The sequence below is a fragment of the Cupressus sempervirens genome, chromosome 1 (genome assembly GCF_028749045.1).
Source record: "Cupressus sempervirens isolate cs-2001-9-10 chromosome 1, ASM2874904v1, whole genome shotgun sequence".
NCBI lineage: Eukaryota > Viridiplantae > Streptophyta > Pinopsida > Cupressales > Cupressaceae > Cupressus > Cupressus sempervirens.
Genome location: NC_143118.1, coordinates 810102924 through 810127219, shown reverse-complemented (window position 1 = coordinate 810127219; position 24296 = coordinate 810102924).

The following is a 24296-nucleotide window of genomic DNA, read 5'->3' as shown; positions in this document are numbered from 1 at the left end:
TTGTGTTAGTTATTATCTTATCTTATTGAATTAGCACTAATCGTGTAGTTGTTTGCAAATTAATTAATTTAGATTTAAATTAAATAATAATTTTATCCAATAAGTTTGTTATGTTTAAAACAAGTTATGTTAGACTAATGAGATAATGTTAAATTGTTTTGCTTAGTTAAATTTAAGTTCAACTTATATTGTTATTCAAATATGGATACCAATTTAATAATGAGTATTTAACTTTAATGATGTTTTCCTTCTCATGATTATAAACTTAAGATGTAATGTAGTAAACCTATTTCTTCTCTGTGATTCAGACTCAAATCTTAGTGAACCTAATTATTATTATTTTAAAAAATTAAAAAAAAAATTGTGTGTTTTTGCCCTTGTATTTTGGGCATGACAGAAATGGTGGCTAAAGTGAGAGTGGATCAAGATGATAAAGAAAAGAAGGATTTTCTTCAACAAATTTGAAAATGACTGCCATAAATTGGAATGCTTTTGGTATAAATTTCAAAACAAAACATGCCCAAAATCATAGAGGATGCCCACTTTGGATATTCAAATGAGAAAACTTGTCTACAACAAATTGACAAACAATAGGTAAAAATGTTCTATATTTTCCAACAAATGAACTCAAAAGGAAAAAATCCATGATTCTATCAGCAATAATGACCATGTTCTTGTAAAGGGTAGTAAAAAATTGACAAGAGTCAATAGTTTTTAGCAAGTGACTTACAGGTGCAAGGAAATACCTTGTTGTGGTTGCATAATGAAGACTTTCAAATAGCTGAAAGAAGGTGTCACACAAATAACAAAAAAGTTTCCTCTACATAAAAGAAAGAATCTTCATCACAGTAATAAAAGATTATAGAAGTGTTCATGCTTCATCATACTCCAGACATAGAAACTGTAGGAAAAGCTTTAGACTTCTCATTTATGGCATTTCATGATAACAAAAAAGCTGAAAATGTGAAGATGGAGCAACATAACCTCCAACAGTGATAGTTTCAAATTAAAATGTGTCTAATAAGTTGAAACAACAACATTACCTATCATATGGCCACTTCAAAATTCCTTAATTAGCAGTCACAACTTCCAAATGGCAACTGGAAGAAGTGAGAAAAACCTACATACATTACTTCTAGCCTCATAAAAACTCTAGTCATAGAATGACGGAAACAGGAAAACAAAATAATAGCAGCTTCAAATGGAGTTGAAACCCTATGTCTTCTCTCCATATCTTCTCTCCATAATGCTCACATGAAAAACAAAATGAAATTATTTATGGTTATTGAAAAGTAATCCTTTCCTTTTTTCATAACTTTTGAAATCCGTGGATTAAGAGAAGCTTTTAAAGTTTTATTTTATTTCCCAAAGATAATGTAATACATGTGCCATTTGGGGGGGGGGGTGGTTTAAAGAGATGTTATGCGTTAGGTGTTATTGAAATTTGCATCAGTAAATATTGTAAACAAAGTATTAAATGACATTTATAAGTCATTTTAATATTTATGTTATTTATTAAATGCAAATAAAAGGGAAAGAGAGGATTTTGAATTGGTCTTAGGACTAGTGAGTCAATATGACATGTTTAAAAATACTAAGTCTTAAGAGTTATGGGGGAAGTTGTCTTCAAAGACTTAGTATTTTCATTTATAGTCATGGAGAGTATATTTGGGAGCTATTTGAGTCATTTTAGGATTGTGGGTCAAATTTTGACCTTGTCTTGGTAATTTGAAGCCATTTATTGAGAATTTGAGTCTTTTAAGTATAATTTTAATGATTCATAAGTCTCTTTATGGCTTAGTGGACCTTTTTCAAATGTGGAACCTTATTTCATGGGTTGTTTGGTCCTCTTTTTGAGGCTATTTTTTAGCATTCAAACCAAGGGTTGTAAAGGGTATTTAGCAAGGTTTTGGACTCACTTTTAATTCAATTTTGATTATGCAGAGGATGCTTATGAGATTTTTTGTCCTTAGCATTTTTGTGTAGATATTTGTAACTCATTTTGGAAGATCAAATACAAGTGATAGTAGGTGAGTTTATGTTATCTGAATCTATTTTGGAACCTTCTCTTCTTTCTATAATTCAGTGTGTATTTTTAGGTGATTTGATAAAGACAACTAGTGAATTATCATTTTTCCATGTTGGTTTGTCTCACCCAAACACCTAGTTGCAAAAAAGTATGTTTGTAGGTTGTAGTTCATGTTTTTAAAAAGTGATGCTCATAAGAGAGGCATTTGTTTTCCTCCTTATTCTGGTTCACTTTTTCAGACTCTATTACAAAACATTTATGCAAGCCTATATAGAAAGGAAGTGTTTTGTATCCACTTAGATAGTTTAGTAATCCTTCTTAGTTATTAGTATTTGACCTTTCATATCATATTTTAGTGTATCACCTAGTTCTCTAGTTTACAGTTTAAGATCTTAGGTTCATTTCAGTAACTTCTATCTCTTTTTCCTATAAGTTCAAATTAGTTTTGTGGAATTATCAGTGATTATCCAATAGGAACTGGCCTAGAATCTTAAAGTTTCATTTCTAGTTATACATTTCCCACATGCAGAAATGAATCCCATGTTAGGAAAGATTGTTAAACTTGTTTAGTTTAATAGGGTGCAAATTTTAGCTTTAACAAGGTGAATGTACAATAAATAGAGATCAAAACCCTAACTTGGATATCAAAAATATGCATGAAAAAAATGCGTCAAAACTACTCCAATCTATCAAGAAACCCATCAAATTTTCTCTCAAATACTCGTCCAATTGATAGCCAACTAAAATCTTTCTCCAATTTCTCAAAAACTCATGCAAATACTCTAACTTAGATCTCAAAATCAACCCAAAAAATAGCATGTCAAAACCCCTCAAAAACATGTGAAACTGCATAAAATGAGGTCATTTAAGTGATCTTAACTAAAAATGAACTTAACTGCCCCACAACTGGCTAGAACTAACACTTAAGTGCTCAACAACTGCATGAGAAAATTGAACTTTCTCCTAACTGAAAAAGAACTCCATGTAGCATGAAGTTGACTAAATGGTCTTTCTCAGCTTAAAATAAGACTTTAAGCTAAATTGGAAGCCACTCCAAGTCTGAAAAAAAATTGTCAATTGAACTTAGTTAACTCATTTATCCATTTTGCATTTAGAATAATTATATCAAGGCCTTATAATTTTAGCACCTTTATAAAGTTAATTTTACAATGATATCATGTAAAGATAATTTATTTTTGCACTTAAATAATTAATAAAACTAAGCATTTTATAATCTAATGCTTAATATGTTAATTTTACAAAAATTTCATGCAAAATATATTAATTATTATATCATTTTTTACTATTAAGGTATCTAAAATTCTCTAAATATGAAGTAAGGGAAAAGTTATAAGAGATCAATGAAGGAAATGAAAATGTAAAATTATCTAGAAAGTTGACTACTAAGAGACATCATGAGAATCTTAGAATGTAAGATGGTAAAGGTATTAACAATTTGTTACTTAATCTTAACTCATGTTAAAATTCAGTTTTGAAAATTCAAATTTGTATCTACTCAAAAACACTTTTCATTTGATATTTACAAAAGAAAAGAAATGTCCTTGTATTATTCATTTTTTGAATATATAATTGATATTTACAAACCTAGAATGAATTGAAAATGTTGAAAGTAAACATCATTACACAATTTGTGAGTTTAACTACTACATTTCATACCTATTTAGATTTTTTTTTTAAAATACATATGAAGGTAGGGTTAGAGGTAACCAGTCATTGCCTTTTAAGCTATTGACTAGTTAAGTGATCAATAATGTTGCTTCTAGTCTAGCTCTTGATCCGCCAAGTTCTGGTCTTCATTTCCCTACATGAAGAAAAAGAGTGGAATTAGATCTCGAAAGATCTAAGCAATGACTAAATACCTATAACTAGTCATCCCATATATGTACTATCTTCCATATTCTAAATACATATCAAAGATAGTAAAGTTAAAGATTACAAGATCAAACAGAAAAATATAATGTTAAAGGGACATATAATTTTTTATATGAAACCTTTCATTGTAATCAAATGAAGCTTGCAAGAATAGGTACTGAAAAACTATGGATGCAAAGTCATAGAAAGTGGTTTATGGGTGTCACAAGCTCGTGCTCAAACCTCATAAATAACTATTGATGGGAATGGGATCTATGAAAAGATAGATGAGGCAAATTCTGTAACAAGAGATGCTTCCTCTTCCTTTAAAGATGTGAAGGTGAATGACAATAACAAGCAATCTTTGAAGTCTGAAACAAATTTTCTATTTACTGATGTGAAGAACACTTGTGCTCATAAAGAAAGTAAGAAGTCTGATGCTAACATTGAAATTGTGAATGAAGACACAAGTAAGGATTCAAATGCCTACATAAAATCTAGTTAGACTCCTCAAATTGAGGTGACTATAGCTAATGATAATTGTAAGGTAGATGTTGAAAATGGATCTTTGAGTGCCACTTTACCTGCTGGTGAAATTTATGATCACAAGACAAATACTATATATACAATTGTGGGCAAGTCTGCATTTGATAATGTCCAAGTTCAAAGTCAGTTGTCAAGCATAACCAGAGTTTCAATAATGTTCAAGATGCATGTTCCAATGTGATGATGCTAATCAGTTTCTCTATACAAGATACCTCCACTACAACTAAAAATATAGATGAACCATCTAAGACTATCAGGATAATTCACTCTTGGTGAAACCAGAGGAGAACATTTTAGAGCAGGTAATAAGTATTCAACCAAATAGGGCTATATTGACTGATAGTTCTCCAAAATAAAATACTGGCATCAAGATATATGACAAGGAGTATAATTTTCGAGTTGAGCCATATGACAACAATATAGCATTAATTTGCAACTTGAACGCATTCTCAGAACAACATACCATATTTGCAAAGAAAAGACAAATATCAGACATGATACCTCAAGATGATGATTTTCTATGCCTCTTGATTCATTCATAAAGTGGTAACAGTAAGAAGAAGTCATTGTATCTTGTAGCAAGGGAAGCTCCAAAAACCCTCACAAACAGAACAGATTTATAAAATGATGGCAAGAAAATCCCAATTTTAGAATGAAAATATCATAACAATTTTCCATCACATTCACAGTTCTTAAAATGCATGGAAAGAGGAAAATTTGACAAGTGAAATGGTTTTAAAAGCTTATCTTCTTGCAAGTAGAACAAATGATCAAATAATCAATGTTAATGCTGCAAATAACAATCGTATATTTATTCAATATGGCAACTTCAATCTTATAATCATTCCAATTGCGGCATAAATAGGAATGTAAAGAATGACTGCTCATAATAACACATTTCCACATGAATCTGCAACAACATGAACTTCAAGAATGGCGGCTAAAGAAAAGAATATGTGCTTAAAATGTCATAGCAGCTTTATCTAAAATGGTGCTTCAAAATAAATGTGCCCATAAAACTCATAAGAATGATGGCTCAAGCAAATAAATGTGCCTAGAATACAATGGTAATCAAAATGGAGAAGTTGAAGAATAAACAAAGATGAGGACATGAAGCCAGACCGTGAGAAAGCATGGTATATTTTTCTTTTAGAAATATTCACATTGAATGAGGAAAAACCCATTTCGAGATTATGAAGAATTGATAAGACCATCACTATGCAAAATTATTTTTTGCTTCCAATATGTAAACCTCACCCAAATCTATTCAAAGAATTGAAGAACTCACACAAGGAACATGGTAGTAACAATAGGAAAAATCAAATTCCATTTACAATGGTACATGATAATCAAAACCTATATTTCCAAGAGTAGGGTTAGAAATGCAAGATACTTAGATATTCTCTTTCTAGTCATGGTGGCTAAAACTCCAAATGTTTTCGGTAACAAAGAAATCATGCAAGATTTATAGAGTATAGAAAATATGAGGATTAAACATCATAACCTTCAACGGTGATGGTTGCAAATACATGTGCTCAACAAGTTAAAACAACAACATTACCTTTTAAAATATGGTGACTTCAACTTCAAAATGACAAGAGGAGATGAAGCTTTCAATGTTGAAATCAATTTCATATATGGTGACTTCAAATTCTTCATTGATCTAATCACAAAAAATGGTTTTAAAATAAGAAGAATGTTCTAAGTTTTCATGGCAGCAACACGAAGGCTCTCATAGTGATTGTCAAACCCTAGCTGCAAGTAATACAATTTGAAAAATGAAAATGATTTTAGGGTTGTGATGAGGGAATATAATTTCCCTTAATCAAGTTCCATTTTTTTTTCACATCTGATAACTTTAATGGGAATTATTTCCTTGTTTTATTTACCTTTTCCATGATCATGGGTTAGAGATTTTGAAATTCATAAAACATTGTTATGTAGGCATTGTAAAATGAAATATATAATAGTGTTTTATTAGCTATTTTATATTTTATTAATTAATCCTTGCAACATGTGATGGTATTTTCTGATTTTTCCCTTTGGTTATTTTAAACAATTAAAGGTAAAATTCAACACGTGTCAAAAAAATTTAGTTTGAGGAAGTTAAAAGGACTCAATATCATGAGTTGTTGAGTCTTTTGGGGGTTTAGTTTGAGTCTTTTTAGGGACTATAAAGGTCAAATGTGGAGTTTGACTAGGTGTTTGAGTTTCTTTATGACATTTTTGAGTGCTTTTAGGGAAATTGAACATGAGTCATTGGTTTCATTATGACCTAGTGGAGTTCATGGGCCAGTGAATCATCATTTTTAGTGGTTATGACTCCTATTTTAGAGGCTCTTTTCATAGATTCGACCCTAAGGGGTTTGTATTTAGTATTTTTGAACTTTGATTTTGGAGGGAGTTCTAATTATGCGAAGGAGGCTTATGTGACATTTGTTTTGTCCTCAGCATTTTTTTGTGCAAAAATCTATAACTCATTTTGGAAAGATCAAATACAAGTGATAGTGGTTGAGTTTATGTTATCTGAATCCATTTTGGAGCCTTCTCTTCTTTTTGTAATTTTATGTGTATTTTTAGGCGATTTGATAAAGACAAAGTGAATCATCATTTTTGCTTTGTCTCACCTAAACACCTAGTTGCAGAAAAGTATGTTTGCTTGCAGGTTGTAGTTCATGTTTTAAAAGGTGAAGCTCATACGAGAGGCATCTATTTTCCTCCTTATGCTGGTTCATTTTAAGACTTTATTACAAAATATTTATGCAAGCCTATATAGAAAGGAAGTTTTTTGTAATCGTGAAGATATGCTAGAGTAATCCCTCCTAGTTACCAGTATTTGAATTTTCATATCCTATTTTGGTGTATAAACTAGTTCTCTAGTTTAGAGTTTAAAATCTTAGGTTCATTTTAGTAACTTCTATCCCTTTTCCCCACAAGTTCATGTTAGTTTTCTAGAGTTAATAGTGATTATCCAATAGGAACCTACTTAGAATCCAAAGGTTTCATTTCTAGTTAAGCATTTCCCACATGTAGAAATGAATCCATGTTAGGCAAGGCTGTTAAAATTATTTAGTTTAACAGCATGCAAATTTTAGCCTTAATAGTTTTAGCATGCTCTATGGGACCTGAACACATTTTTTTGAATATCGATTATATTGTATAGAAGACAACAAGGTTTCAATCAGCTGAAAGGCTCAGTAGTATTTTAAAACATTTATGAGAAAGACTTAGACCAAGAGTTTTGCTTCTTTTGAGTATTTGCAACTAGAAACTCCCAAAAGGCATGGAAGAGTTGTTGCCAAGACCAAGCCAATAAAGAGGAGGTAACTTTCAGCTCCTGACATTCATGTGTATAGCAAAAGAAATCAATCAAGACAAAGAGAGGTCAGGCGGTCAGCAAGTCAAACATTGAGAGCTAAATCATTTGAACTTAATATTTATACTATTTCAATTGTAACTACAACAAGTAGAAGTACCTTTATTATACAAGTTGTTCCTGCCCAGACCTTAGCACCATAACAACCAGTGCCATTACCACCTCTAGTGGCAAGAAGACTTGAATTTGTGCCTTTCAATTAGGGAAGCCCCTTGAATTTTGTGCAACATCATGACATACCTTTGACTGTCTTGAAGATTTTACTAGATTTCACTAGAGAAAATCAAATTGCAGCATTTGAGCATATCAGAGATGTTGCAACATTGTGCAACATTCATCATGTCATGGAGGAGGATGTTTCTATTAAGTTACTCGCAACTGTAGACACCTACAAACCTTTAGAAAATAAAGTATTTTTATTTTCTGAAAAATTCCTGATGACATCATCATTTATTAATTAATTAATTATTTAATTTATTTATTTATTTTTATGCCATTAAATCCCTTTATCTTAATTAAAAATATTTAATTAAGGAATCCCTCCCAAAAATGTTTAAATCTTATTTAAACATTATTTCCTTATTTATTAATTATTTAATTAATAAATTGACCAAAAAACCCAAAATAAATAAAAAATTTATTTTTTGCCCAAAACTTGGCCAATTTCCTTAAGACCACTAACCTCTTCCAAAATCTTCTAATCCTTCTTTAATTTTGATTAAAGGCTAATCCCATCATTTCCTACCCCTAATCCCAACTCAAAATATTTAATTAAGATTAAATATTAATCCTCATGTTTATTTAATAAATATCTACTCAACCCAAACCCTTGAAATAAATAAAACTTTATTTATTTCCTAAAAATCTAATTTATCCTCATCCTAAGAAGTTCTAGACTCTTCTAGAAAGTCTTCATCCTCATCCTAGGAAGTTCTAGACTATTCTAGAAAGTCTTTATCCTCATCCAAAGTCTAGACTCTTCTAGAAGATGTCTTTAAACCTAATCCTAATCCCCTCCTAACCTTGTCACATTCTCTAAACGTGGGTTAAGACTTACTAACCCAAGCCAAAGTTAACAAATATCTCCTCCTTCACCCACCCTAATTAAATGCCATCCACTTTCCTATCCCTAAGCTAATCCTAAACCATCCTAATCCATCTTCTAATCATTTGCACAAGCCTAAGCAAGCTTAAAACCTTCCTAATCAAGCCCAAGTTGAAATTCCTCTCATCTCCCTCAAAATATCTCAACCATAAAACTTTATGAAGCCCACTAGGCCATAAATAACTCTTCCAAGCCCTTTTATTGCTCTTACAAGCCATTATGATGGTCTTTATGAAGATTTTATCCCTTCAGCCTCCTTTGTTGACTCATCCTTCCCCTTTCCTCCATCCTCTCACCCTGTGACATGTGTCACTCCCTGATTGGCTGTAAAGAAGCACAATCCATGTGCTCTCCTCTCATGCAATCTAAGCCCTCCATGAGCTTTTCCCCATCCTTGCATCTTAGCCCTCAATCCCTCAAGCCTCTTGCCTATAAATTGGATCCTTCCCCTTTGCAAAACAACACAATCCATGAAGTAAAGTCATAATGCCATTTTAAGAAGCCATTTTACATCAAAACCATACACTCACACCCAAATTCCAACTCCATTTGAAGCCCTTTTTGAAGCATAAGCTTGAGCATACATCCTATCTATTTAGACAAAGCCACTCAACAAGAGAGCTTCTCATTGAGAGAGTCCATTAATGGCTCATATTCTCAATTGAGAGTTCATCTTAATCTATCTTGAAGTTTATGAATTTTGTTTAGTTTGTAGAAGCTTTATTTAAATTTGGTTTCTATTAGCATACTAACATTGCTCATATACAACAACTTCATTGAAAGGAAAGGCACTTCAATGGTTTAGAAGCTTAGCCATTGGCTCCATCGGTTCATGGGATGTTTTAGGAGATGCACTAACAAGGCATTTTGAAGATAAGTCAGATAACTTGTCTTTGGTTGAATAGCTCACAACAATAAAGCATGCTCCTCAAGAGCAAATGATGGACTTCAACAATCGATTTCAAAGGACTTGGACCAGAATACCTATCTCGATAAGACCTTCAATAGACCATGCATTTCTATATTTTGTGAGAAGTTTGAATAGTGACATTTTTGTGATGATTCAATCAATGGGAGGTGTTTCACTACCTCAAGCATATGATATTGCTATTAGAGATGAAAATAGCCTTATCTAAGCAGGGAAAATAGCCCCTAGGCCTCCAATGCCTATTTTTCTAGATATTCAGCCAAATATGCCATTAGAAATCCTGCCTTTTAATGTCTTACTAGCTATTCCAAGTCAAGAAATTGTTGTAGCAAGCCCTTCACAAGAGTTGTAGGAAATTAAGATTAGTTAACTTAAAATTGAGAATTTAATGTAGACTTTTAGTAATGAGCTGGTAAATTTGAAGAAACAACAATTTCAGGCTAGACAGCCTTACCAACAACAAAATCAAGTTGTGAATCCACCTTACTAGTAGCAAAACCAAGGCCGAATGCAAGAAAATAGGCAACCATATCAGGATAATATGGCTAGTTATAGGTCAAATATTAACCAAAGACCTTTTTGGCCTTTTAACCCAACGCCCTTGAATGCTACTAATCCTATTAAGGATATTGTACCTGTGCAAAATAATTTGGTTGCATATTTAGAGTGGTGTTATCCTTGTAATGAAGCACATAATCAGACTACTTGCACAAATGGAATGATAAATCAAGCTTTAATGGTGCAAAATACAGTCATGGATCAGAAGAATGCCACTATTGATCTACCTGAAGAACAACATGATATACATGCTCCTGAGACTGCATTCCTTAACTGGCAGAGAAAGGAATTTTGTGCAGTAAATACTGACTCACTAATATCAGCCAACATAAGAGCAAAGAAGAGAGCTCTTGAAGTAGAGAAAATGGAAAATAAAGGTAAAGGATTTGCTACTAATGAATCAATACCTGCTACAGAGGCTACAACTAGTATTCCCATCCTTGTAGTCAAAGATAGAAATCTAAAACAAGTAGACCATGTTGCAGTTCATTCACATCAAAGGCCACATTTTTTTGTTCCATTCAACATAGTTGACAATATGAAGAGAATGAACGTGACTATGTCAATGTGGGACATGTTGGCCATTCTAGGGCATACTGATATTCTAAGGAAAGCTCTATCTGATGAGATGGTTACTAAAGAAGCTATAAGTGAACCACGAAAGGCTGTATTGACAAATGCTGATCATAATTATGAAAGACAAGATAGCGGTATGGGAATCAACAACGAAACAAGTAAGGGTGTTAAGCCTCCACCTTTTTATATTTCATTAATTATTGGTGATAAATTAGTCCATAACTATATGGTTGATAGTGGAGCTACAAGCTCTATCATGCCTAAAAAAGTAGCAGATTAGTTAGGATTGAAATACCAACCAGTTGAAAAAGGAGTTGTCCAGTTTGATGGAACATCTATTGGTAGTATATGCCTTATCAAAGATGTGAGCCTTACCCTCCATGCATGTCCTAATTTTTCTATTCAGTGGGATGTCTATGTGATAGATTTACCACCTTATTTTTCCATTTGTCTATCTAGGGATTTCATTGTTAAGATTGGGGGCTATTTATCATCTGACTGATCTCACATGCTATTTAGGATAAGGTATGGTACCAAGGTAACAATAAAGTATGAATTTCTTGTAAAGGATCATATTGAACCATACATACCTAGTGCCTTAAATGAAAACTTAGTCTCATTTGATGAAGGAGAAAGTCTCATTTGATGAAGGAGAACAAGGTAATATTTGTGAAACAAGAACCCAATTAGATGATATTCTAGATATTCTTCTTGACAAATGGGCATCAAGTCAAACTGCTGAAAATCATTTTTTTGATTTTATGCATGCTGGTTTGGGAACTTATGTTATTCATGAGCAAGGTGCAGTTATCCCAAATTTAGTCAAGCCATAAAATTAGGTGGAGGAGGCACAAAATCAATTATGGGAGATGTTCTTTGATGGATCTAAGAGCAAAAATGGTGTTGGTGATGTTCTTTGATGGATTCAGTGGTTATATGATGTGATCATTTAGACTTTACATTTCATGCATACATGATGATCATTATATTGTTTTCAGTTATTAATGATGATTAGTTAGATGGTTTATTATCTCATGTGTTTTTATTATGGATACTTACCCCATAATTGCATTTGTATGGTGTGCATGTTTTCTTATTGTATGGTGTTTCTGATGTGGTTAAGGAAGGGAGTCGTAGTCACCTGCTTAGTTGGGATCTACATGATGCACCACTTCCTACCATTGTTTGTTTAGCTTAGCATTATATATTGTATGTACATGCATGGTTTTTCTGCAAGTTGCAGGTACCGGGTATCGACTTCCCTAAATTGCCAGGATGAGCGTACCCTATTATACTATCTCAATGATAAGAGAAGGGAGATAAATTCTCAAGTCCAAATCCCAAACCCTAAAACCATTTTTCCTAGTGAGTTAGGACAAGTATCAGAGTTGAGTACCCACCAAATGTGTCAGATGACATAATTCGTGATTTTTAACCCTTTAGACTAACTTTGTATGATTTGTTCTATGATGGGTTTTCATATTTTATCTTGGAGGTCTATGGTGAATTTTCTATTAATTAAGTCTTAATAAATAGATTTAATTAATAAATTAATTATTTGAGAAAATTAATAGAATATCATGATTTTTTATATTGTGATTATAATTAATTAAATGAGAATTAAATTGAGGAAAAAGAATTAAATAAAAGAAAATTAGTAAATTAAAATTAATAATAATTATAAAATAATAATAAAGTAATAAATAAAATAATAATAATAAAAGTTATAAAAATTAAAATGAAAGTTATAAAATTTAAATAGAAATTATTTTAAAAAATAAATTGGAGTTATAAGCTTGCATGGGAATTAACGCATTTTCTATTTCTCTTGTGTCAACAACACGGGGGTTAGTGCATCAATTAAGCACATGGTGTCTACAACCCTATGGCTCATCAAAAAGGTTGGAAAAGACCCATGCTTAGTTGGTGACACCTTCTAGCTATTTCTAGAAGCAGTCTAGAGGTTTCCTGAGAGCTCTTTATATTCAGGCATCCCTAGAAGCTTAGACATAGCGTTTGGAGTGCAATTGGAGCATTGGAGGATTCGAGAGTCTTGAAGAAGGGAGCTTTCTCTGTGGGTTTTTTGAGGAAGAGTGATTTAGCATCAGAATCCAGGTAGATTCTTGTGATTTTACTTATGCTATTTTCGCATCTTGCTTTCCCTGTCTTCTTCGTGTCTTCCATATGTCTTCTGAGGAATTTCATATTTTTATGCATTTTCAATATGGGCAATTAAATTTATTTGAGAGTTTTATTTGCATAGATCTGAAAGGAAGATGGGGCTAGGGTTTAAATTGTGGCCAAATCCATTAGATTAATATTTGGATAATTTTGTGATTTAAAAACTTATAGGAAAATTCTGAGAACTGAAATTTATATATATATATATATTTATATTTCCAAATCTGAATACATATATATACATATATATACATATATATATATATACATATACATACATATATATACATACATATATATATATATACATATATATATATATATATATATATATACATACGTATACGTATGCATATATACATACATATATATATATATATATTTCATTAAAAATTTGAATGTCACATATTTCACAGCGAGCGAATGACGCATCGCGATCGAGGAAGGCTTTTTAATAAAACGCAACATTTAAAAATATAATTTAAAATGTGAATGGGCGGAGGGGACGTGATTTTTTCCCACCCTTGCCGGCGGCAATGCCAAACGGACTCCGGTACCGCAGAGTACCTGCAGTCTGCAGTGTACCCTGCGATCCGCGGGTCACGTATATATGCTTTTTAAAAAGTTCTTTTAACATTTGATATAAATGAAATCATAATCGATTTTCATATGTTATTTCGTTTCAATCGAATTCAGTGTTATTCGATTTTATAAAACACAATAATAATAAATATCGATGTTATTCGATAATAATAAATATTTATATATTATATATGTATGTATGTATGTATATATATATATATTTAAATATATATATATATATATATATATATATATATATATATATATATATATATATATATATATATATATATGTATATGTGTAATATGTAAATATGTTATTAACAAATTTAAAATTATTTGATAAAAGATTTAAGAATTCTTTTTTTATAATAATGAATAATTTTGTAATTTTATAATTTAACTATTAAAATTTAATTAATAGTTTTAAATTATAAAATATATGAAATTTAATTAAAAGTTGGTGGGGAACGATTTCAACAAAATATTGTAATTGGAAATTGGATTTTAGACTTATAAAGGAAAACTTTTATCCATCCAAAAATAATACATGGAAAAACGTACAAAATGTTCCTCTAATTCTTTCACTAAACTTGGAAACGTAAACTGAGACTTTTGCATTTGAATTCAAATTTGAAAACTTAGCAAAACCAAAACATGTGTTTACATTGTGTATTCTTTATGCTATTGTTTTGGGTTGACTAGTGTTGACCAGTTATGGATGTCTACCAGAGGCTTGGGGGTTATGTGATTGTGATGTCATGATGATGTTTTAATCTCGATCTTTATAAACCCAACCATGGTTATGTGATGGAATGCTTTATGTATTGGATGTGATTATTGATTGTTATAGTTGAGATTCTTGTGTATGAGACACTTGACCTAACCATTAATTTTGGTCATCGATCAGTTATCCTTGGTTATTTTCTAGTCACCATGATGGGACTGAAATGTGGATTTATTCTTGATGATGTCATGTTGTGACATGTTTGACTCAACCATTTTTGGAGTCTTCAATCAGTATGATTGAGATATATTTTGGTTATTGAGAACCATTGGATACTTTTGATTATCAGTGATACTTCAGTTGCCAATAGAGAGCTGTTGTGTTCATGATTTTCTATGGATGTTTGCTCATGGAGATTTGATGCTTTTATGCATATTTGATGATTTTATTATGGATTATCTTTTGTAATTTTGAGATTTATGAGCATTAGGGTAGGATATCTGCATGTAGTGACAGGAAGTGGCTTGCAATGGGGGCTGGGGTCCTAGGAGGTTGCCAGGGTAACTCATTGTAAGTTGGATTGATAAGTGATAACATTCACACCTAATACTAACTGAATGAACCTAAAAAGATAAGTGTTTTGTTCTCGCCCATGCCTTGAGTGCTTGTATAGGCTAGGATGGGAGTAGTGAGACACATGGTTGTAACCTTGCATTTCATAGTATGCCTTGTCAGTATGAGAGGATACTAGTGGCCGCATGAGATTAGTATGGACCCGTGAAGTTTAGCTAACTGCTAGGGTAACTTGTACGTGATAAATGCGATGACATTTTTCCGCTTGCATAGTAGGTTCCTACTTGTCATTGTGTGCCTCTAGGAAGTAGATGTCAGTTTTGTGATTGGAACCTTTGAGTTAGTATACCTTAAGGATTCCTGGACTTATAGAGATATGTGCTATGTGTTATGGATAGCCTCTTTGGGACTTGAGATTATCTCCTCAGCACGGTGGGAGTGGACCACTTAGGTACCACGTGGTCGGGTGGTAGTGTATTTTCCACTCTTATCATTTGAGACTCATTGAGACATTGTGGTTGATGCGTCCTTCGTGATGGTGGATATGTATCCTTTTTCATTGATGATTAACATATGTTAGATGATGTTATCTTATGCTTATATTTGCATGTTAGATTTCTTTCTACATATGATGTTGTATATATTAGGAGTGACATTCCTACTATGTTAATATCGATGATATCTTCGGTGATTTGGGATGTTACGCACGGAGGGATGGCTAGGGCCCACGATGGTCTAATGATGCTATTGATGGTTGGGAGGAACCGTGCACTTAGTTTATTATGTTTGATCTTTATGATGGATGTATATGTCTTCTATGATGATGTATCATGTGATTATCTCTACTTTGATGTATCATGGATTAGAAAAGGATGATGTGCCTTATTCTACATATGTATATTCTTTGAGCTTTCATACCCTATGACATGTACAGTGGATGATTGTGCATTCTGGAATGTAATTCAGAAAAGACATTTGTATATTGGATGTATCATTATTATTTCATGTGGATGTTGTACTAGATGAATTCATGTATGTAATTCACGTTAAGGGATCTTTAAAGAATGTAATCTGTTATGTATGTTATGTTTATTTTCAGATGGACATTGCTATTGCTTCCGTTATTATGAATAAGTTATATGTGGTATTTACTTTCATGTTTAAAAAAAAAAAAAAAATGTTACCAAACTTAGTGAAACTCTAGGTTAATTCTTTGGATCCCTTGGTGGGGCATTACATTATATGTATATGGATCTATTGATGCTATTTCAACTGTTCTACTTCAGAAAAATGATGAAGAATATGGGCAATCTATTGCTTTTTACAGCAAAGGGCTTGAAGGTTATGAGCAACATTATAGTTTTGTTGAGAAGCATGCATTTACAGTCATCAAAAGTCTCTAAAAATATAGACATTTGTTGTCAAACAACAAGGTACACCTTATGGTATCTCAACCTAGTGTTAAAGAGTTCTTTCTTAGTAAAGATGTTAATCAAAAACATATTGGATGGATAACGAGGGTGATGGAATATGATGTTGACATCAAAATTACTAAACTGGTGAGAGGTAAAGGGTTGTGTGAGCATATGACAGATTATTCATCTGAAATTTCAGTTAAAAGGGAGCAAATTCAACTTGTTCAAATGATGTTTTAGCTATTTTTGATGAAAATTTATTGTTTAATGGTGATGAAAATGCTGCACAACCACAACCAACTAGCTGGTTACAGGAAATTGTCCATTTCTTACAAACTAGAGAGTGTCCTCCACTGCTTGACAAAGCTAAATGAAGATATTTCAGGTTACAATCAATACCCTATGTCTTAATTAATGGTGTTTTGTTTAAGAAAGACATGAGTGGTGTTCTACTTAGGTGTACTGAAAATAATCAGACCAATAAGCTTTTGGAGAAATTTCATGATGTAGGGGGACACTTTTTCGCAAAAACAACAACCTATAAAATAATGAGGGTAGGATATTATTGGCCTAACCTATTCAAAGATGCTCATTTTTGGGCAAGGAAGTGCAAGTAATGTGCACTATTTGTAGGAAAAGAGAGATTGGTTGCTTTACCCCTGCATCATGTTCTAGTTGATCAACCATTTTTGAAGTGGGGAATTGATTTCATGGGGCCTATAAATCCAAACTGTAGCACTGGTCACAAGTGGATTCTCACTGGTACAGATTATTTTTACTAGGTGGATAGAGGCTGTAGCATTAAGGGAGGCAAATGAAAATTTAGTTTTGATTTTTTATTATAAGCTGGCGACAAGGTTTGAAGTCCCTGAATCTATCATTTTAGATAATGCTCTAGCATTTGTGGGAGCGAGAACAACTGATTAGGCTTTGGGAATGGTGTTTACCTTAATACTTCATCAAATTATTATCCTCAGGGTAATGATTTGGCTAAAAGTACCAATGAAATTTTGCTAAGGATAATTAAAAGGACCCTAGAGGAGAATAAGTGAGACTGACATTCTAAACTAAAGTCAGCTTTGTGGCTTGAGATGATAACTCCCAAACAAATCCTTGGAAATTTACCTTATGTACTGGTGTATGGAAAGCAATACAAACTACCCATTTCTATAGAATTCCCTTCTTTGGAATTGGTTGATAATTTGATGTTGTTTGAAGAGGACGATCCACTAAGGCTGAGATATGCTAAATTGCTTGAATTGGAAGAAGAGATGTGCAATGCATTAACAAAGATGGAGTATTAGCAAATTCAAACAAAAAAAGTGTTTGATAAGAAGTCTAAGCTCAAAGACTTGAAAGGAGTTCTCGTTCTTAAGTGGGATGTTTTGAAAAGAAGGCCAGGTCACCATAATAAATTTGATCATATGTGGGCTAGACCATTTTTGATTGCTGAATGTAAGGAGCACAATGCATTTAAGATGTCTACAATGGAGGGAGATGTTTTACAAATCCATGTGAATGGGATTCACCATAAACCATGTTTCAAGGTATGAGCTATCAGTCCTATCTTATATATATTAGATTAGTTTTCCCATTTTCAATAAGTGCATCTGCACTTTAGTTTAGTATTCCTAAGTGTTGTCCAAGCACATGTTGGTGTTTTCTTTCCTAGGTTAGTTTCCTATTTTCCTTAGGTTTTAGGTTGGTCAAGTTGCTGGTTTGTGTTGTCAAGCTTTCATATCCACCCATCCCATTCATTCATTCATCAATACATGTGTTTAAATGCCTACACATGCCTTAGTATACACATGCATACACATTTACATAATGTTGCAGCTACTCAAGTCCTACTACTAACCATGCATACATGCATATCCACATATCCACTATTTACATGCATTCATTCAAGTACACACATTCATCCATACATAACCAAATGGTCAATTATGAAAGTTTTTCTTTTAAAATTGCTACTTGAGTTTGACCATGCATATCAGTCAACCCAATAAGAGTCTTAAATCCTATTTAGCTCACTACATGCATTCAATACTCAACCAACAACTTTAGAAGTCACATCATGTTAGGTCTAGGTGCTAGGATGCATAAATCCAAACTGTATGCCCATTGAATAAGGAAACTAGTTTTCTAATGTCTAGCAAATAGACAATCAACAAGAGGTTGCCAAAAATGTTACTTAATTTTAACTCATGTTAAAATTCAGTTTCAAAAATTCAAATTTTTATCTACTGAAAAAAACTTTTCATTTGATATTTACAAAAGAATAGAAATGTCCTTGTATTATTCATTTTTTGAATATACAATTCATACTTACAAACATGGAATGAATTGAAAATTCTAAAAGTAAACATCACATAGGCCGTGAGTTTAACTATTGCCTTTCATACCTATTCAGAATAAAAAAATAATACATATGAAGATAGGGTTAGAGGTAACCAGTCATTGCCTTTTCAGCTTTTGACTGGTTAAGTGATCCATAATGTTGTTTCTGGTCTAGTTCCTAATCCACCAAGTTCTGGTCTTCATTTCACTGCATGAAGAAAAAGAGTGGGGTTAGATCTCGAAAGATATAAGCAATGACTAAATACCTATAACTAGTCATCCCATACATGTACTATCTTCCCTATTTTGAATACGTATCAAAGATAGTAAATTTAAAGACTGTAAGATCAAACAGGAAAATATAATGTTAAGGGGACGTATTATTTTTGATATGAAACCTTTCATTGTAATCAAATGAAGCTTGCAAGAATAGGTACTAAAAAACTATGGATGCAAAGTCATAGAAATTGGTTTATGGGTGTCATGAGCCCATGCTTGAACCTCATAAATAACTGCTAATGGGAATGGGATCTATGAAAAGATAGATGAGGCAAGTTCTGTAACAAAAGATGCTTCCTCTTCCTTTAGAGATGTGAAGGTGAATGACAATAACGAGAAATCTTTGAATCCGAAATAGATTTTCTATTTGTTGATTTGAAGAATGCTTGTGCTCATAAACAAGGTAAGAAGTCTAATGCCAATATTGAAATTATGAATGAAGACACAAGTAAGGATTCATATGCCTACATAAAATCTAGTCAGACTCCTCAAATTGAGGTGACTACAACCAATGATAATTGTAAGGTAGATGCTGAAAATGGATCTTTGAGTGCTACATTACTTGTTGGTGAAAATTGTGATCACAAGACAAATACTATATACACAATTGTGAGCAAGTCTGCGTTTGATAATGTCCAAGTTCAAAGTCCAGTTGTCGAGCATAAGAAAAGTTTCAATAATGTTCAAGATGCATGTTCCGATGTGATGATGCTAATCAGCTTCTCTATATAGGATACCTCCACTGCAATTGAAAATATAGATGAACCATCTAAGACTATCAGAATAATTCACTCTTGGTGAAACTAGAGGAGAACATTTTAGAGGAGGTAATAAGAATTCAACCAACTAGGGCTATATTGACTGATGGTTCTCAAAAAGAAAATAGTGGCATCGAGATATATGACAAGAAGCATAATTTTCAAGTTGAACCACATGACAACAGTATAGAATCAATTTGCAACTTGAATGCCTTCTCACAACAACATACTAGATTTGCAAAGAAAAGACAAATATCAAACATGATACCTTAAGATGGTGTTTTCTATCCATCTTGATTCATTCATAAAGTAGCAACAATAAGAAGAAGTGGTCATATCTTGCACTAAGGGAAGCTCCAGAAGCCCTCACAAACAGAACATATTTATAAAACGATGGCAAGAAAATCTCAATTTTAGAACCAAAATATAATAACAGTTTGCCATCACATTCACAACTTTAGAACATATTTATAAAATGATGGCAAGAAAATCTCAGTTTTACAACCAAAATATAATAACAGTTTGCCATCACATTCACAGATGTTAAAATGCATGGAAATAGGGAAAATGACAAGTGAAATGGTTTTAAAAGCTTATCTTCTTGCAAGTAGAACAAATGATCAAATAATTAGTGTTAATGCTGCAAATAACAATAATATTTTTATTCAATATGGCAGCTTCAACCTTATAATCATTCCAATTGCGGCAAAAATAGGAAGGAAAATAATGACTGCTCATAATAATACATTTCCACATGAATATGCAACAACATGAACTTCAAGAATGGCGACTAAAGAAAAGAATATGTGCTTAAAATGTCATAGTAGCTTTATCTAAAATGATGCTTCAAAATAAATGTGCCTATAGAACTCATAAGAATGATGACTCAAGCAAATAAATGTGCCTAGAATATAATGGTAATAACAATGGAGAAGTTGAAGAATAAACAAAGATGAGGACATGAAGCCCAGCCGTGAGCAAGCATGGTACATTTTTTTTTATAGAAAGCTTCACACTAAAAGAGGGAAAACCCTTTTTGGGTTTACGAAGAAATGATAAGACCATCAATATGCAAAATTTCTTTTTGCTTCCAATATGTAATCCTCGCCCAAATCTGTTCAAAGAATTGAAGAACTCACACAAGAAACATGGTAGCAACAACAAGAAAAATGAAATTCTATTTACAATGGCACATGATAATCAAAACCCATATTTCCAACAATAGAGTTAGAAATGCAAGATACTTAGATATTCTCTTTCCAGTCATGGCAGCTAAAACTCCAGATGTTTCTAGTAAGAAGGAGATCATGCAAGACTTACAGAGTATAGAAAATTTGAGGATTAAACATCATAACCTTCAACAATGACGGTTGAAAATAAATGTGCTCAGCAAGTTAAAACAACAACATTACCTTTTAAAATATGGTGACTTCAACTTCAAAATGACAAGAGGAGATGAAGCCTTCACTATTGAAACCAATTTCAAACATGGCGACTTCAAATTCTTCAATGATCTAATCACAAAAAATGTTTTAAAACAAGAAGAATGTTCTAAGTTTTCATGGCGACAACATGAAGGCTCTCATAGCAACTATCAAATCCTAGCCACAAGAAATACAATGTAAAAAATGAAAAGGAGTTTAGGGTTGCAGTGAGGGAATATAATTTCCCTTAATCAAGCTTCATTTTTTTTGACATCTGATAACTTTAATGGGAATTATTTCCTTGTTTTATTTACCTTTTCCATGATCTCAGGTTAGGGTTTTTGAAATTCATAAAACATTGTTATGAAGGCATTGTAAAATGAAATATATAATAGTGTTTTATTAGCTATTTTATATTTTATTAATTAATCCTTGCAACATGTGATGGTATTTTTTGATTTTTCCCTTTGATTATGTTAAACAATTAAAGGTAAAATTCAACATGTGTCGAAAATTTTCAGTTTGAGGAAGTCAAAAGGACTTGGTATCATGAGTTATTGAGTCTTTTGGGGGTTTAGTTTGAGTCTTTTTAGGGACTATAAAGGTCAAATTTGGAGTTTGACTAGGTGTTTGAGTGTCTTTATGACCTTTTTGAGTGCTTTTAGGACAGTTGAACATGAGTCATTGGTTTCATTATGACCTAGTGGAGTCCATGGGGCAGTGAATCATCATTTTCAGTGGTTATGACTCCTATTTTAGAGGCACTTTTCATGGATTCGACCCTAAGGGGTTTGTATTTAGTATTTTTGAACTCTAATTTTTGAGGGAGTTCTGATTATGCAAAGGAGGCTTATGTGACATTTGTTTTGTCCTCAACATTTTTTTGTGCAGAAATTTGTAACTCATTTTGGAAAGATCAAATACAAGTGATAGTGGCTGAGTTTATGTTATCTAAATCCATTATGGAGCCTTCTCTTCTTTTTGTAATTTTGTGTGTATTTTTAGTTGATTTGATAAAGCCAACTAGTGAATCATCATTTTTTCCATGTTGCTTTGTCTCACCTAAACACCTAGTTGTAGAAAAGTATGTTTGTTTGTAGGTTGTAGTTCATGTTTTAAAAGGTGAAGCTCATAAGAGAGGCATCCATTTTCCTCCTTATGCTGGTTCATTTTCAGACTTTATTATAAAATATTTATGCAAGCCTATACATAAAGGAAGTGTTTTGTGATCATTCAGATATGCTAGAGTAATCCCTCCTAGTTACCAATATTTGAATTTTCATATCATATTTTGGTGTATCACCTAGTTTTCTAGTTTAGAGTTTAAAATCTTAGGTTCATTTCAGTAACTTCTATTCCTTCTCCCCACAAATTCATGTTAGTTTTATGGAGTTATCAGTGATTATCCAATAGGAACCGACCTAGAATCTAGAGGTATCATTTCTAGTTATGCATTTCCCACATGTAGAAATGAATCCCATGTTAGGCAAGGTTGTCAAACTTATTTAGTTTAATAGGGTGCAAATTTTAGCCTTAGTAATTTTAGCACGCACGGTGGGACTCGAACACATTTTTTTGAATATCTATTGTATTCTATAGTAGACAGCATGGTTTCAACCAACTGAAAGGCTCATTAGTATTTTAAAAAAATTATGAGAATGACTCAGACTAGGAATTCTGCTTTTTTCAAGTATTTGCATCTAGAAACTCCCAAAAGGCGTGGAAGAGTTGTTGCCAAGACTAAGCCAGTAAAAAGGAGACAACATTCAGCTCCTGACATTCATGTGTACAATAGAAGAAATCAATCAAGACAAAGAGAGGTCAGGTGGTCAGCAAGTCAAACATTGAGAGCTGAATCATTTGAACCTAATATTTCTACTATTTCAATTGTAACTACAACAAGTACAAGTGCCTTTATTACACAAGTTGTTCCTACCTAGACCTCGGCACCACAGCAGCAAGTGCCATTACCATCTCCAATGGCAAGAAGATTTTTGTTTGTGCCTTTCAATGACAGAAGCCCCTTGAATTTTGTGCAACATCATGACATACCTTTGGCTGTCTTGAAGAGTTTACTAGATTTCACTGGAGAAACTCAAATTACAACATATGAGCATATTAGAGACGTTGCAACGTTCATCATGCCACAGAGGAGGATGTTGTTGTCAAGTTACTCGCAGCTTCATTGAAAGGAAAGACACTTCAATGTTTCATAAGCTTAGCCATTGGCTCCATCAGTTCATGGGATGTTTTAGGAGATGCACTGACAAGGCATTTTGAAGATAAGTCAAATCAATTGTCTCTAGTTGAACAACTCACAACAATAAAGTGTGCTCCCCAAGAGCGAATGATGGACTTCAACAATCGATTTCAGAGGACTTGGACCATAATACCTATCTCGATAAGACCTTCAACAGACCATGCATTTCTATGTTTTGTGAGGAGTTTAAATAATGACATTTATGTGATGATTCAATCAATGGGAGGTGTTTCACTACCTCAAGCTTATGATATTGCTATTAGAGCTGAAAATAGCCTTATCCAACTAGGGAAAATAGCCCCTAGGTCTCCAATGCCTATTTTTCAAGATATTTAGCCTAAACTCAAAATTCCCACTAATATTAGAATTAGTAAAATCGTCATCATCAAGATACTCAAAACCCTCAATATCATCCCCATACTTTTAATGCTCAATAATAGATATACCAATAGAGTTATCTTTGAAATGTTTGTAAATTAATACCATAAGCCCATCATGGACAAGTCCTCTTTAGATCTAAGACCATTGATACTAGTATTCAAGCAAGAGTAGAGATAATAGGGAATCAAAACTTGCTAATTATGATGGAATTGATTCAATGAAACAAAATGATAAGTGCAAACCCTAGAATATATGTCATCTAGAGTAATTTACTACATGATGTCTCTAAGAACCATTCTCCATGTTTTATTGATAGCCCCTAGTGGGCATTAGGACTTGTCTAGTTTAACCAATGCTTACTTTTCTCCATCATCTTTGGGGTATTT